This window comes from Leptinotarsa decemlineata, unplaced genomic scaffold (assembly GCF_025532065.1).
Source record: "Leptinotarsa decemlineata unplaced genomic scaffold, Ldec_3_MD MMD2_tig00026294_RagTag_RagTag, whole genome shotgun sequence".
Taxonomy (NCBI): Eukaryota; Metazoa; Arthropoda; class Insecta; order Coleoptera; family Chrysomelidae; genus Leptinotarsa; species Leptinotarsa decemlineata.
Genome location: NW_027412674.1, coordinates 2,535,273 through 2,554,145, shown reverse-complemented (window position 1 = coordinate 2,554,145; position 18,873 = coordinate 2,535,273).

Genomic DNA, 18,873 nt, shown 5'->3' with positions numbered 1-18,873 from the left:
ATAGAAACTTTATTGAAAAGCATTCAATTTTTCATCCCTAAAAACGATTCGACTATTCCGAATATATGATTGAATTTTCTCAAAGCTTTTTATCCATTGTTAAAATACACGTTATAGATGAATAGGATGGTTCTCTCTAAAAATTGTTGTATACAGAGTGTTTACCCAACTAGCAATTTTATATTTCATTGTGGTTGTGAAAACGTTTCGGAGAAACAAATTATAAAATTGAATTTGTTCCAGAAATATTTTCAATGTGTTTATAAAACAGCTATAAATAGGAAATTGGTCCATTTTATAAAACATTATAGTCAATATTTTATAAGGCATTTCACAAACAATACAACACAGTTTTATAAACATTTCGGCAGTTACTATAAAATAATTTAAATACATTGTTATAACAGTTTTTTAGTAATTCCAAGTAAGCTTTATAAAATATAATGCAGTCTGAAACGATAACGATAAAATAAAAAAGGGTTCAAAATGTTTTCTTAAAGTCGCAAGAAGTAATTTTGTATTGGACACTAGGAAAATATTATAGATATGTCACCAACTAAAAACTAACAAATCGAAACGTTGGGGCCATTTTAATAATTTCACTTTTGTACTTATAAAACTGTCAGAGACATTGTTGATGCTTCAAAAATGTATATTTCAACTGCGAATGAAATTTTATGGACAAATATATAGTCTATTATTAATAAAATTTAAGCGCGTCACTATTTTTGGAAAAAATATTATTTATACAAAAATTCACTCTGTCGACGTTTTAATTTTCTAGTCGCAAATTAACTCTGTTTGTTCTAAATAATATAATCATATAATATTTATATACTTTTCATCTGTAAATATCATTCACTATATGTGCAGTAATTCATATTTTCAACTCATCTAATGGCAGTATTACGAATTGCTATAATTTTAAAATGCCGTCGTTCTATAAAATAATTTGGTATCATTAGCAAGAGTTTTAATGTGTTTTATCTTCTATGTTACCACTATAAAACTGTTAAGAAACACTTAGTTCTAGGAGTGATCGTATTGCGGCAGAGTCGGACTTCTTTTAAAGTTATAGATTTCTATAAAAATGTAGACAGGATTTCTCACGTATTGTATGGATGAATATTATCTGTCGGGATGTTTTGGCTAAGAAGCTTCTTCCATCCATTATAAGGGCTGAATTTCGAAGAAGTGTTGAGCTACTGATTTGAGTGTATATAAACAGGGTGCTCCACTTAAATCGACGGATTTTAATTATCAACAACCTTTTCCTGTTTTTAGCAAGAACAACATTGAAGCATTGGGTAACGTGAGTCTTAGTCTGAAACGAGATACTTTTCTTAATTTTTTTCCAATGACCAATATGACACGACGTTATTATGTATATATTTATTGGGACGCTAGTCAAATAAAACCCTCAAATTATACTTCATTACACGACCTCTAAAATCAATGTCAGCTGGTTCTTCTTGAATGTTGCATTTTATTCTTGGCGACAGCAAATAAATATTAGCGGAACAGTTATATTATTGTTTTGGAATTGTAGTCAATATACCATACTATGAAATAGTTGGGAAATTATCATTAAAGTAACAATATGATAATGAAATCAAAATTGTGTTTGAGAGCATTCCAATAAAATAATTTCATTGAAGCTACAGAAAGCAGTTATAAAATAATCTTGAAGTAGTTTTATAAAGAGCATAAAAGCCTCACAGAAAAGTGCTATAAAACTGCTACAAATCAATTTTCTTTTACAGGAAAATATATTTTATAAGTTAATTGTAAAAACTTTTTTGTGATAATTTCGTGACTATTTTATAACGGATTTTTAATTTTATTTTATGAACGTTTCCATGACAAATTTATAAACCACTTTTATTGTCTTCAATGGTATTGTGTTCACGTCTCCTCAAATATAATCAATTAGCATTTTGGAAGTAATTATAAAATACCAACAAAATAAAACTGTTGCAGCACCATGAAATTATGAAACAACTTTGCTGGTTGCGTAGTAACTATGTTACGAAACTTCAGAGGGTGATTCGTTATGTCATTTTAGGAGAAAAAGTTCACATGGACATATGTCCGAAGTTGCTTCCTTTATAAGATAAAGGGCGTTGAATTAGAAAAAAACTGTATTTATGAAATATCATGAATATCCTTTCACCGATTTGGTGGAAATTTGCTGCAGTTGTTTGAAGTGAGGTGGCGCTTATTAAGCCCGAAGCAGATTGAAATTATTAAGTCCTGTGGCATCTCAGTGGGCACCAAAATCAACAATGTTGAGAAAAAAAGAAGGCCACTGAATTTTTTGTAGTTTTTGATTTTGTTATATTAGGCAACTGAAAATACAACTTTTGTGTTATGTTTTCTCTATATCAAGCTTCATTTTCGCGAAAAAAAATCACTTCTAAAAAGTATCCATGGACAACATAAAATAGAAACCAAAAGTAAATAATTAACAATTTCGACCTTGAAGTGAATGAGCAAAATGTCCACTTTCTAATAAAATACACGACAGTAATAGATCTGTCATTGATTGTCTGACACGTTCAAAAATATCTGGAGTATTCCTTATGTCATTGCAATTGTCAATTATTCGATTCCTCAAGTCATTCATAACTAGTACAGGAGCTATACAGGGTGTCCCTGGACTTCCTCTTTTCCTCTCGGGAATGTATAGATGGGGTCAAAATATCACCAGTACTTCATATAACTTTTTTTCCTAAAATCCTTCGTTACCAAGTAACTTTTCAAGTGAATATTCAAAATCATCCAAATTTTGGTAATTGACTAAACAAATGAATTCCTTCGATGAGCTTTCATGCAGGAGTCAGTTGTTTTGCTACAAAGTCAGGAACGGACTACCTCCGATGGTCCACACCCCAAAACTTTGATATTTTTCAATATTTTTCAACAAATTGAGGTTACTTGGACAATTTTATGAATAAAAGTACTCGTGTGGAAAGTCGATCGGAGCAACGAGTCTTGATAAAAATGTAGTTTCACTCGACGACATCAAACCAGCTCGTCCATCATTATTTGAAATGAATAATTATCAAAGCAGAAATAATAATGATAACGTTAATTCAACAACATTTATCCTGAGATGTCTACCATTATTCGAAAATATTAGTTTTTAAGGAAAATGGAAATGATAGGTAAAATGTTCATAACGAATTTTTATAATGCAAACACGTTTAACTAACGTTTAACATAAAATTATAATTATCAGTGAAACTCCTCAACAGTTTAGCTGTGAAGAAGAATTTGAAACATTCGAATGTTGAGTTTCATGAGATTCAGATAACTGATCAACACGAAACGTGATTATTCCACACGTATTATGTACATACAAAATATGGAATGAATTCGATATTTCATAGTAGAGTAGCTTGTTAGTTTAAAAACACCACGAATCTGCAGAACTTGATATTTCTTTTGAAAAAATATCTGCTGTCACAATTATGACTTAAACTTCCATATAGGTACTGTACTTTTTGTTTACGACTTCATTTTAGCATACTTTGTATTATTCCTGTTATAAATGTTGTTGAATTAACGTTATCATTATTATTTCTGCTTTGATAAATATTCATTTCAAATAATGGTGGACGAGCGGGTTTGATGTCGTCGAGTAGAACTACATTTTTATCAAGACTCGTTGCTCCGATCGACTTTCCACACGAGTACTTTTATACATAAAATTGTCCAAGTAACCTTATTTTGTTGAAAAATATTGAAAAATATCTGTCATTTCAAAGTTTTGGGGTGTGGACCATCGGGGGTAGTCCGTTCCTGACTTTGTAGCAAAACAACTGACTCCTGCATGAAAGCTCATCGACGGAATTCATTTGTTTAGTCAATTACCAAAATTTGGATGATTTTGAATATTCACTTGAAAAGTTATCAAAGAAAAACATTTTTCATTTTGTAACTTCGAGGGCCCGTAACTTGGTTACGAAGACTTTTAGGAAAAAAAGTTATATGAAGTACTGGTGATATTTTAACCCCATCTATACATTCCCGAGAGGAAAAGAGGAAGTCCAGGGACACCCTGTATAAACAAGATCCCATAAATAGAAATCTAGAGGATTCATGTTAGGACTGCGCGTTGCCAATTGTGAGGTCCTGAGCGTCCTATCCAGCGATTAGGGTATGTAAAGATGCTGACGAGTATCTCGACATTGGAGTGAGTTGGAGCCCAGTCATGCATAAGCCACATGTTGCCTCTTACAATTACCGACATTTCTTTCAAAAAATGGGTGAATAATCTCACAAAAAGTCCATGTAGGATTCACCTGTTAATCTTGCTGGTAGAAAAAATGGGGCAATTAGGTAATCACCAATCATTCCTAGCCAAACGTTCAGCAGAAATTGTTGCTGAAAATTACTTTCTCTAAAAATGGTCAGTGTGAAACTCCATAATAGCATCCCGTGCGAAAGTTTTGCTTCGTTCTTAGATAACATTTTTTGTAAAACATTATTTTTGTGTGCCATCGTATGAATTAACCACCGGCAAAATATTATTTTTGTGTGAAAATCCCGAGACAATAGAGCTTGGACCCGCTGTATGTGGTATCGGTATAGAAGGTTTCTTTTTAGAACTGCCATGCTGTTTTTGGGCCGACTTTCAGCTGCAGTGTAATCTTCCTGGTACTACTTGAAGGATCTTTTTTTATCGCGTCATGTATAGTTTTTTCTACGTTTGTTTGAAGGTGATTGACAACGTTTCATGGTGAATTTCATTAGTTCGAACTTCCATTGTCTAATATTATATAAAATTATTAGAAATCCCTAAAAGAATCAATACAAATGAAAAAATAAAATAAAACAATGGAACAATCAAACAAAAAATAAAAGTAAAAAATATAAGAATTAAACAGAAAATAAAAATTAGAAGATTCCAAGCCAAGTTACTTCACGACTGGACTAATTCCTCCGAGATATAACTATTTATGAATCATTCGAGTACTTTAACTTGTCTCCTCTTTTCTCTTTCTGCTTCACCGGTTTAGCGGGAGATAGCCATTTGGTGTGAGTTGGCAATTTTTCGCTTGATTATGGGTTTCCATATGTTTGCATATCTCTACGCTAGCTTGGCTAACTGGCATACATTGTTGGACAACATGTATGCGGCTTTTTTTAGTTTTCGCCTGAACCAATGTTTCTCCCTGTATATGATCTCAGCTTGGGACCACTTGATGTTATGTTGATGCTTTGCTATTCCTGATTTGCTGGTGTTTCTTGTGCTCGACAATGCGAATTTTCAATGGCCTCTTAGTTTCAGCGATGTAGGATTCTCCACACTCGCAGGGTATCCAATAAATGCAATTCTCAGAATCGCAGTCCGCGTTTGGTGGCCTGGTTATCGTGACGATGCTACGGATAGTGTTTCCGGATCTGAAGCAGGTTCTGATGTGTACTTGGACCCAATTCTTCTCATCCTTTCTGATAATCCTACGATGTAGGAAAGTACAAGCACTGGTTGTGTCAGCTTCTCTTCCTTGCGAGGCTTTTGCTGTCTTTTAGTCAAAGTCTGTAGCTTTGGTGTAGCCATCCCGTCGAAGACCATTTTTGATGTTGTCCAGTTCCTTCTCGAGACCTTCCATCGTATTACAGAGTCCGAAAGCACGGTCTAATAGAGTCTTGATGATTCCTCTTTTAGTCGATTGATGATGGTTGTATTCGTGGTTCAGATACTGTCCCGTGTAAGTGGGTTTTCGGTATACAGATGTTTCCCACTTGTTGTCGGTTGTTGCTTAATATAATTGTTATTTTGAGCTATTGTTTTTAATTTTTCATTTGTATTGGTTTCTTTAGAAATGTCAAATCATATATATTTCAACGTGACTCAACTGCATGTATGAAACCTTCGTCTAAGTGAAAGATTGTTAACTGGTAACAGCACCATCTCGTGAACAAAGCCCTAAGCGGGAAATAAACATCCCATGTACCAATACTCTAACAGATATCAAACCGTGTCTGAAGACTGTATCAAGGAGAGACACATTCGTACAAGGAAATTAAAAATATTTCGAAAGTGAATCTCGAAATATTTATCCTTCACAACTACCTATACCTAGGTTCTGAGAAAAATGAAAATTTACCTTATTTTTTGAAGAGACAGCGTATATTGGTGAAGAATGGTGTATCAAAAATATTGAAACGATTTCAAATAAAACTGCAAATTGACAAAAAAGCTCAAGAAATCAGAACTACTATCAAATACGAGTAGTTGTGTATATAATCAAGGAAAACAAAAATGATAAATAATACTGAGTTGATATGAATATTTCGAATAGAAATTTGTAGAATTGCCTTTCTGAGAGGATATAAAAATCTCCAAGAAATTGGTCTTTGATATTAAAATTCAACTGTGTTGTATTTTCTTTCACACATCTTTCACACACACACTTTCACACATTGTGTACATTATCAGAACTCCGAAGTGAGGTACATGTATATTTTCTTCCTGAGAAATTTTTTCAACAACGTGATTAAGTTGCTTGAATCATGAGTTAGGCCAAGGCATATTTATCTATACCCATTTTTGTAAATAACTAAATGGGCTTTCCATCTTCCTCAAATATGTTCCATTGATTTTTTTCAAATGGGGCAGGTCTGAATTTTTTGCTAATGAAGCGAATGCTTTTATGCTAATGAAGAAAACGCTCTAAACATATGACCAGGCGAATCGATACTTACACCAAGAAACTTTAAAAAATAAGGTATTTTCAGTATGACTGCATTGAGAAGTTTTAAAATGCTTCATTTGATATACTACATGGGCTGAAAAGTCTCGGGCCTTACACAGAGCTAGCGCTAGTCTTATGACTTATGAGTCAAATATCATGAAATTTCAACAGAAAACTGTTGAAATTTCATGATATTTGACTCATAAGTTTGTGAGTTATTGTGCGAAGAGTGACACTACTTTTATTAATTTCAAAACAATGGATCATAACAATTTCGTGTTTCAAATTTACACTGCTTCTTGATTGGAAAAAATACCGTTCAAGAGAAGCAATGGTTTGAAAAGTGTTAAAAGGACTCCGATCCATTAGAAACAACATTTCTTTGCTGACTTCTAATATGCTCCTAGAGACACCGATAATGCAGAAAGCAGTGGACGTTCAAATGAGGTAGTAACACCAGAAAACCAAAAAAAATCCACAAAGTCGTTCTGAATGATCGAAAAGTGAAGTTGCGTTAGCTGAAATTGTGAAGATATCAAAAGAACGTGTTGGCTTCATATTGCATGAGCATTTGACTATCAGAAAGCTCTGTTCAAAGTGGGTTCCGCGCAATCTCACTGTTGACCGAAAACAAGAACGTCTTGATGATTCTGAACACTGTTTGGCCATATTTAAACATAACAAACCAGAATTTTTGCGTCGATATGTGACAATGGATGGAACATGGTGAACCACCTCGTGAACCACAATAATCGGCTGGAATGGTTTTGGCCTCGATATTTTGGGATGTTCGTGGTGTAATATTCATCGAATATCTTGAGAAGGGAAATACCATCAACAAACTCATCTAGGTGATACTCCCAATATCTGAAAATTAAGATCTAGAAATTTATTCCACTTATCATTAACGTTATAATACAAATACGTTCAGTATGTACGTCGACATTTCGGTCCCAGAGTTACTATCGTATCTGATGGTTATGATGATTTTACGAGAAATATCAAAGCCGCAGAACAACTTCGTAGAACTTTAGCAATATCTTCATATTCTGATATGTCATGACAGTTTCTAATAGTCAACAGAAACTTCTTGCAAATACTTACAACAAATCTCGGTTTGTTTTAATGTTGAAAGATAATTTCACTGCCCAAAATATACTGGTGAAACAAGCTAATAATGATGCTGATGTAATGATAATTGTAATAGAGCAACTCAATTTGACAAATACAACTATTGTTGTTGGTGAAGATATAGTCTTAATCGTATTACTCACTACTCGTACTCCAATCAAAAAAAAAATTTAATCTGGAAAATCTCAACATCAATCGGAAATATATTCATCAAAAAGTGTATCTACTTTTGCAATCTGTCAAAATCATCTACTTTTTTTTACACGCAATAACTGGCTGTGATACGTCATCCGCATTTTTCAGGAGGGGTGAAACAGAACAACAGCTCCAAAAAAATTACATGCTTAGGTAAGTTTCGATAAGTATGTTTCGTTTGAAATACTCGAAATAAAAAATAAATGCAATTGGCCTGTCTTCCTACAACCTCAGCGGCTGCACATTTCTTACGGGTATATTACCCAGTTCGAGTGTGGCTTGGTTATCAGCTAGATCCAGAAGACTGGGGTTGGAAGCTGGTCGACAATAAATTAGAATCAGTTCAGACTTTACTCCCACCTGCGCCGGAAAAACTGCTAAACAAAATTTTTTGTAATTGTAAAATTGATGTAGTGCTAAATGTGGTTGCAAAAAAGTTGGAGTGTTTTGTTCTCTAGCATGTACAACTGGTCAAGACCGGTCGTGCTCCAATATTGAATCACCGACAGTTGGGGGTTCGTTTGATACCAACGAGGAGACCTGCCCTGTATGACTATTGAGGCAATTAACTTGCATCCAGGATGAAGAAGAAGAAGAACTAGGAGAAGAAGAATAACAATAAGATGAGGAAGCAGAAGTATTAGAGAATTATGAATCAGACGAAGGAATTTCCCATTTTTTTAATTTATACCGCTTTTATCATTTTCAATTTACGATACCCAGCGGACGATACCCAGCTGTGCTTATCTTTCAATGAAGTGAAACCTGATGTTACCGCTGCTTTAAATTCGGATCTGGATTCCTTGATAAATGTATCACCAGCACATAATCTGAAGTTGAACGCGAGTTCAGTGCATTGTTTTTCGGACCGAAACTTAAACGTAATCTAGCCAGTACCTCAATCGACATTGTTTTGGGTGGGGAAAAATTCCCATAAAAAATGAAACAAAAAACCTCGGACTCTGGTTAGACAATGAATTGAGGTTCACAAAACATGTCAACCAAGGTTCATATAATACACTCAAACAACTTTATCCAAGTAGACAATTCGTGAGTTCCGCTCTGAAAATTTGTGTTTGTGAATCCCTCATATTATCGAAACTGGCTACTGTGACTACATTTATGGACCCGCACTTCTGAGTGTTGACAGTAGTCGACTTCGAAAAATACAGAACTCTTGTATTAGACTTTCCTTCGGAATACGCAAATATGAGCACATAAGTCATAAATATCGGGAAATTCGAAAATTGCTAAATATTAAAAAATTACAGCTATTAAATATGACCCATAAAGTACTGAAATATAGGACACCAACATATCTATATGACAAACCAATCAAAATAGGGAATTTGAGTGATTATAACACTCGTAACTCGGGGTTACTGGCAATGTACAAACATAAAACCTCCATTTTTCAGCGATCTTTCACGAACAATGCCTGTGAGTTCAGTACATATAATCCGATGAACTAAAAAAAAAGTTCAAATCCCTATTATCAGCTCAATATGATTAACAAATGTCGAACTCTGCATCTACAGAACGGATAATGACTAGTCAATCACTTTATGAATTTAAGGTACTAATTAATTTGATAGATCTCATACAGCAAAATTATTCTACAATGTAATAGAATTATACTCATTGTAGATATTATAGCTAAGGTAATTAGGAAAATTGTAAACTAATATTGTATTTCCATGGTTAAGTTGAAAAACACCCTCGAGTGACACTTCGCCACTTTATCTTTGTTGAATACCTATTATTGTTATCTCTTTAAATGTGTGTTCTGAGATGAATAAAGACGATTTATTATTATTATTAACATAATTATCTGATCTACAATTTGTGAGAGTACTAATTTTATGATGAAATTGACCGTTTTGCTGAAATCGCGGAAACCCCGTTTCTGCGACCATTGATCCAGGGTAATTTTTTTCAAGGTATTGGGTCGATGAGGATTTCTTAAATTCCATTTATAATTGAATAGAACCGGCCGATACTTGATGAAAATCCATACTAAAAAAGTAATCAATACAGTTTATTGTATGATTTTCACTATAAGGGTTTTACACAAACCGCTATACAATAGCTTCTTCAAGCATAAACTATAAGCACTATAAGGGTAAAACCTTTGTATAGTCTATATACAATGGTAAAACCCTTACAGTGAAATTCATACAATAAACTGTATTGATTAGTTTTTTTATTCCAATTGTGTTTTGAACAATCCTATCAATTTTGAGCTGGGTGCGATTTTTTTTTTACTAATTTGACCGGATAATAGGAATGAAGACACAAAAATGAAATTTGTGCACATTTATTAAGTGCTTGGAGAGCTTGGAAGGAATTCACACGATACCAGAATATGAATTATGAAACGAAACAAGTACACTGCCGCCTGTAGCAAAAAGGCGGCAATTAACATAAGTACAGTTTTGAGAAAATGGCGAAAAACGTTTTTGTGCTACGCCACGACAGAAATGAAAGAACTTCAAAATATTTCGTTTCGTTAGTAAAAAATATGTAAGTGTTTGTATTCTGGAATATATATTTTTGCTTTGTGTCCTTAGACATTGAAGTTATAAAACATGCATCGTTTTAACTACGTAGATACAATTTGGAGCCTAGAGCGATACGAAACATAAAAGCGGCAACATTTACATTGTATCACATGCTTCCGTTTCAACTACTTTGATAATAGACAAAAAGTAGGGTAAAACGTTATATAAAAGCGGCAAGTACCAAAAATACGAATCATTGTTCGAATTTCTCAGATCACTTGAATAAAATGAACGCAAAATATAAGAAAATAAATTTATTAGACACAAAATTAATATAAAATTTTTATTCGTGAACAACGTTCAAATCGGCAACGTCCTCAACGGGCATTTTATGCCAGAACTGTTTCGTGTTCTCCGGCATTAGTGGACATAAATTCTTGATGATGGTATCTTTTTTATTTTGAGGTATACCACGAAAGGCACTTCGAAATTGTGGTTTTGTTATACCTGTTTCAATTGATTTTGCTGTTAAAAAATTCAATTCAACTGCTTCACCATCAAAATCCGTCCAGTATCTGAGGGTATTCTTACCCCTAGTTGCACAAACCTGAACTATGCTATTCAGATATGGCCGAGGGTTAATTTTTTTAAGTTTTGCCTGTGAAGTGCAATCCAGCCAATTTGCAAAATATTTTGGCTGCTTGGAAATAATCGACACCTTTTTGGAATTTGCGTCATGTACTGCTTTTTCAAAATCACTAAAGTCATAAATATTTCCATAACGCTTCATCGCTTGTTCCACCTGGTGATGGAAACTATCTGTGCTCATAAATGTATGTCCTGGTTCGAAATACTTTATGTAAATTTGGGTTGCATAAATCTCAGTACAATTATGAACAATATAGACCAGAAACGTGAAGAAACACCAATTTTTATTCTGTGCCAAACAGTTGTCTAACCAGAGGGTTATCGTGGTAGCATCCCTGTTTTTGAGTAAAAATGCATAAAAGCTGCTGATTATGTTTTCTTTCTTCTTTCCAGAAATTCCTTCGTGCCATAGAATGGCAATGGGATTTAATTGACGTTGATGTACACCTAGAGGAACAAAACTTTCATTGAATAAGACGATTCTTACACATATATGTCAAAGTTGAATGACTGGGTATATACCGTCTATTGGGAGCATGTTCTCTACGATAATGAGAGATTGAGGGGTGAAATGATTCAATATGGAGCCGTATCTTAGTTATGTCCAGTTTTTTGGTAGAAGGCTTCTTTCCTGAAAAGTAATACTGATTGAATAATAGCTATTTGTATGACAAGGGAGAAAAGTTTTACTTTTCTTCCCGAGTATGAAGTTTTCGTCGCGTAGCGGAGGGCATTGATCATTCAAGGGAGGAAAAGGCACTTTACCCCCCTGTTATACATATGATTTTTCCGCCTCCCTCAAATAACAAAGTACGACTTTGCCTCCTACTTTGAGGCCAGGAAATGTAGACTTCGGATAGAGGTAGGCGGAAAATTGTATTAAACACCGAAATGATATACAAAACTCGCATATCGCGTGTAAACGTAAGGTGATTGACAGACATATTGATTGTCGTTGCTTGGCTTAAAACCAAGGGTAGTCAGAAAGAATGGTTTGCATACTTGAAAAATGGTACCATTTTCATTCTTCATGTGATAGCTGTAGCTATTTTTCCTAGCAGAAACATCAACTCTGTTGGTTTGCCTTTTAACGTTCAACCTTTGAGTATTATTCAAAATAAACTGACGTTGTTCATCCCAGCTCATTTGCCAGAACTCATCATTTATCCGGATCCTCCTATTCTCATCTATATGCGAGATACATTTTCTTCTACAATTGACTGAACATGAAGGTTTAACGTAATATTCTTTTCGTTTTTCATCTTTTTTGCCTTTTTTTCTCGCATCAAGTGGCGTCGAAAGAGTACGCCTTTTTCTGGATTTACCTTTTTAAGTAACCAATAAAAGACTATTCGAGGGATCCATAATATGTTCTTGATTGAATTGGTCTTCAGAATCTACTTTCACGATTGGTGTCGGTATTATTATAATCTGCTGTGTAACGTTAATCTTGCTATTCGCATTAGAGACTGGTAAAAATGGTGCATGCTCATGTGTGAAAGAATTAGTATCCTTCAATATCACAGCTGAGCCTGATGGTATCTCATTTTCACCATATTTGAAGACGCCTGAATTGCTATCATCCTTACTCTCTCGGACATAAATGAATTCATTTATACTGTTGATATCAATATTCCAACTATTGTCTGCAAATATTGTAAATAATAACCACCCCCAAACCACAAGTAGTATGTTATAAACTTACCATTAACATCAATTGGAGTTGTTTGAATATCATTGGGAACATCTAGCTGATCGGACGTTGAAGTTGTTCTTGCAAATATAACTTCTCTAATTTCAGTACAATCGGTTACCTTATCAGATTCAACATCTTGAAATAATGAGTGTCAATTAGATAATCAGTTCGTAATATAAAAAAAGATTTTTACTTAGGTCATCATTTTGTTGAAAATCTGCATCACATATTTCTATGTTTGTTTGAAGGTGATTGACAATGTTTCGTGATGAATTTCACTAGTTCGGACTTCCATTGTCTACTATATAAAATGATTTGAAATCCCTGAAACAAGTAAAAAAGATTAATTAAAAAAGAATAGTTGAAAATAACAATTATATTAAGCAACAATAAACCTGAAATGAAATGATAGTGAAGTAACCTACAAGTAAAAATATAATAATTGAATAAATAAAAATTGAAGGAATGCAAAAAGAAAATAATAAAAAATAATAAAAAATAAAAAAGTGTAGAGATTCCAAGTCACGTTAGTTCACGACGTTTCGATTGTTGGTATCTACAATCGTCTTCGGGTGATGACTGGACTGATTCCTCCGAGAGATGACTATTTTATAGGTCGTTGAAATACTTTCACTTTCTCTACTTTCCATTTTCCGCTTCACTGATTCCGTGAGAGATGACCGATTTGGCGGAAGTTGGTCATTTCTCGTTTGATGATGGGTTTCCATATGTTTCGTATATCTACGCTGGCCTGGCTGAATACGTTGTTGGACAACATGTATGCGGCTTCCTTAAATTTTCTCCTGAACCAATGTTCCTCTCTGTGCAAGATCTCAGCTTGGGACCACTCGATGTTGTGTTGATGGGTCCAAACATGGTCTGCTATTCCTGATTTGCTGGTTTCTCCTCGCTGTGTGTGCTTCTTGTGCTCGGCAATGCGAACATTCAATGGCCTCTTAGTTTCACCAATATAGGATTTTCCGCACTCACAGGGTATCCGGTAAATGCAATTCTTGGAATCGCAGTCCGCGTTTGGGGGCCTGGTTTTCGTGAGGCTGCTACGGATAGTGTTACCGGATCTGAAACAGGTTCTAATGTTGTACTTGGAACCAATTCTTCTTATCCTCTCCGATAATCCTCTGATGTAGGGAAGTGCAAGCACTGGTTGTGACGGCTTCTCTTCCTTGCGAGGCTCCTGCTGTCTTTTAGCCAAAGTCTTTTCTACCATCGCTTTGGAGTATCCATTCCGCTGAAGATCGTTTTTGATGATGTCTAGTTCCTTCTCGAGACCTTCCTTTGTATTACAGAGCCCAAAAGCACGGTCTAATAGAGTCTTGATGATTCCTCTTTTTGTCGATTGATGGTGGTTGGATTCGTGGTTCAGATACTGTCCCGTATGAGTGGGTTTTCGGTATACAGATGTTTCCCACTTAGTGTCGGTCCTCTTCACCAAAACGTCTAAGAATGGCAATTCATTGTGGATTTCCTTCTCCATTGTGAAAGTGATTGAAGGTCTCACGCTGTTGATGTGTTTCAGAAAGGCGTCTAGTTCAGTATTCCCATGGTTCCATATTATGAAGGTGTCGTCAACATATCTCAACCAGACTCGAGGTTTCTTGTGGGCTTCTTCAATGGCCAGAGTTTCAAACCACTCCATATATATGTTGGCTATGACTGGTGAAAGTGGCGATCCCATTGGTAGTCCCTCATCTTGTGTAAAGAATTCGTCCTTCAGTTGGAAATAACAGTTTCGTACACAGCATCCTAGTAATTCCATAATTACTTCTATAGGTAGATTCGTTCTCTCTTTCAGGTTCCCGTCTTCGGATAGCTTTCTCTGTATGATTTGGAGTGCTTCTTCGACCGGAACGTTGGTGTAAAGGCTTTCCACGTCGAAACTAATTAGTTGATCTTCCTGTGTGACTTCAATTGACCCTAGTAGTTCGACAAAATGTCTTGAATTCTTCACAAAAGTATTTCAACGACCTATAAAATAGTCATCTCTCGGAGGAATCAGTCCAGTCATCACCCGAAGACGATTGTAGATACCAACAATCGAAACGTCGTGAACTAACGTGACTTGGAATCTCTACACTTTTTTATTTTTTATTATTTTTTATTATTTTCTTTTTGCATTCCTTTAATTTTTATTTATTCAATTATTATATTTTTACTTGTAGGTTACTTCACTATCATTTCATTTCAGGTTTATTGTTGCTTAATATAATTGTTATTTTCAACTATTCTTTTTTAATTAATCTCTTTTACTTGTTTCAGGGATTTCAAATCATTTTATATAGTAGACAATGGAAGTCCGAACTAGTGAAATTCACATATTTCTATATTGATATTATCAATAGTGTTGGGACTGTCGCAATTGATATTTTGTAATTCCTGCAGCTCCTTTCGCGTGCAAAAATGATTTGAAGAGTGAAAACCACTACTAGAAATACTTCGGTAACAAGATTTGTCCGGGGGAGAAGAAGTAGAATCATCATTTTCATTTGTTTTCACTGATTTACACTTTACAATGTTAGACATTAGGCTTTCATTTCTAGCTAAGGCCACTCTACTTGTCGACATTATAGTGAAATATTATTTCAGCAAAATGCACTATTTATAGAAGTGGATTCTTTGCACTATTTTTATTTATTAGCAATTCCACTCAGCACTCACTCATTTACTGAACTGACCACTACCATGTTACGCTACCTTAGAAAATATAAACACGATTTGTGACACCGACAAGAAAACAGAGTCACTACTAACATATATCAATCGATGAGTTTGTAATAAAAAGGCGGTAATTGACAACATTTTCTGTAGTTACCGCTTTCTCACTAAATATTTACTACTTGCCGCCTTTTAACTTCCTGAACTGATGACGCTCCGAACTTACGGCCAATTTGATTCGCCTTCTTTATCTATACTGACTACTTTTACCGCTTTTGAACTTCGTATATAGGTTGAAAACAGCCACACCAACTTACCGACCGTTAAACCTGAAAATCACTAAAAATTGTAGTTGCATCCTTTTTACTAACAAACAGTGAACAAAGTTGTGTAACACAACCTTGTTCACTGATGAGTTTTTTATCATACATCTTCACTCTTTACACCCAAATGATATTTTTATACTTCAAATTCAGGTGGGAATATATCGAAATTGTTTTTACGAAATTTTCGAATTCTAGACTTCTGTAATTATTGATATTTTTTTTATTTATAAAAATGTCTCTTCAATTCACTAATGTTAGTAAAAATCAACTGACGCTCAACAAACATGGGAAAATAAAGGAAACAAACACAAATGTTGTATTAATGATAGGGTTTTACGGTGCTACAATTGAAGTTTTCGTGAATGGACTGCGATATGTCCTTTTGCTTACAAACCCCACCCCCATACCTATCGTCTTCTTTATCATATCATCTTTCTCAAAGAACAATCGGCAGTGAACGTGATAACATCCAGCAACTGCCGGAACACACTTCTCACGGGCACCATAGCAACCGTAGAGGAACTATGATCTCCGAAGATTTATCCTGCTTACTCCTGATGTACTGAGAATGCGTAACGGCAGGCGCTGTTGCCAAATGTAAGATACTGATCTGGAAATGAAGACGTCTTTGGGAAAACTTGGTTTTAGGACAGGATGTTCTGAAGTTTTTATTTACATAATGACTATATTTAGATGAAATATAGCGTGCATGGATGTGGAATACAGGTGTGGGAAACACCATTGCTGTAATAAATATAAATAATGATGTTGGGTTGGTGAAGCTCGAATAAACGAGTGCCGAGTCAAGTACTGAAGAAAAACACAAGGTGAATTTGTTTTGTTTTGAATGATAATTCGCTAGTAAACTATTCAACCAGCGAAAAATATGGCCATTACCCGCCAGGATGAAGTTTATCGACACGATCCAAAGTCTAGTGTCGTAAATCATTCAAGCAAATGATGGTCATTTTTCGAGACTAGAATACCATACTTTTCCTATGACATTTCAGAAATATTTTAGAATAAGATTCTTTTGTGAACGATATCTCAAATGAAAGTAATGTCTATAAATTTCGTAACAAAAAGCAATCTTGTGATATACTGTTTGGAACCTTTGGTGTAGTAATGAATATTACTGGAGTTTTTTCCCAACACCAAATCGTTATTTTTACACCTCGACACGTGTTTCGATCACCAAGTGATCATCTTCAAGAGGAAGATAAAACTAATAACTACTCAAAACTGAAGCTACTTATACTAATCAGGTACATCATACAGGTAGGTAATCAGTAATACCACCCATACAAGTGTACCACCCTAAATTAATTTTACAATTGGCCTTTCTATTATTTACAATATGACCTTATGTATGTTCAAATGTTACAGCTATATATAGAACAATTTTCAGCTATATAAAATTAGTTTCACAATATTGCCTATCTAAATATACATAAGGACATATTGTAAATGATAGAAAGGCCAATTGTAAAATTAATTTAGGGTGGTACACTTGTATGGGTGGTATTACTGATTACCTACCTGTATGATGTACCTGATTAGTATAAGTAGCTTTAGTTTTGAGTAGTTATTAGTTTTATCTTCCTCTTGAAGATGATCACTTGGTGATCGAAACACGTGTCGAGGTGTAAAAATAACGATTTGGTGTTGGAAAAAAAATCTAGTAATATTCAAAAAACAATCTGAAAAAGCATTCCAAATACCTATTTAATTTTTTTGCAATTTTATCCAATTTGAAATAGTTCAAGACTTGAACGAATAGATAAATTGATGAACGGTTGATGGTGGAAATTGAACACGCAACCTTTGAAAACGCTCAGAATCTGGGGGGAGTAGGGTATCATCATATTGAATTTAAGAGACTCAAAATATAAATTGATGGATGTAGCCGTTACTACGTGGTAGGAAATCATCATGAAAATCAAAAAATTAGACCTCCTATAATTTTATACTGTAACAAATTAACGAATTAAATGTTTCGAACAAATTTATTTGTAACAATATTTCACTATCACAAACTAATTTATATTTAACACCTAGCAACTTATGTATTTCTTTGTTTAACTGCTCGATTCACCTTCTAAAATTCAACCGTCATCTCTGGACGAGAAGTGGGCCTTATAATTCGGTAACGACCGTTTAAGATTTCTCTAGTTGTTTTGGTACTCAACTAGAATTTAACCGGCGGTTGTCGACTGCATTCCTTTTGAGGTGATGTCATGTGTTTATTCGCTGGCCGAGATATCGATCAGAGGCGGCTTCAGATTCGTTACATTGCCCTCTTCTTAAAGACGTTTCGCCACGAAATGTCATCCTTGACGTGTGTCAATACCTGTAGGACTCCTCATATCTGCACTGTGAAGTTCGATGGAAGTTACACTCCACAGTTTTCTCGGTCGTTTAAGATGGCTACCGCACACCAAAATCTTGATGCCGCTGGATCTGAATGTCGTTTCCAACATGCTTCTCCCAATTATCCAGTCCAGCCTGTCGAGCCCAGAGGCTAATTTCGGGATTGCCAAGTTCACAAGATTCTGGTCGAGCATCGTGTCCCTCAGTCTAGTAAGACTTCTCCAGACATCTTCATTTTGTCTCGAGAATGCTTTTTGGTCACTAAGTAGAAAACGTTTCTCTGACCCTTCTTCAACTGTAGCAGTCCTTCGACTTTTGAAGTCTGTTCTCGTAATGTTTGGAGCTGACCGAATTTTTTTGTTGAATAACACAGCGATACCCCTGGACATTTGGAGATCCTCTGCCACGCAGTGAGGTAGTGCGTAATCAACTGGAACCTTGAAAAGGTCTCGTGGTTCTTCGTGAGTTACCCCATGTACGACCTGCTGTCCGTTCGAGTATAACGACATGAACTTCATTTCATCCTCTGGTAGTCTGAGGACGCGAACTTGGTCGTGATTTCCAGGATACGGAACCAGTCTATTGAAATGGACGATCCTAGGCTTTCTTCGAAGTGGTTTATGGATTCG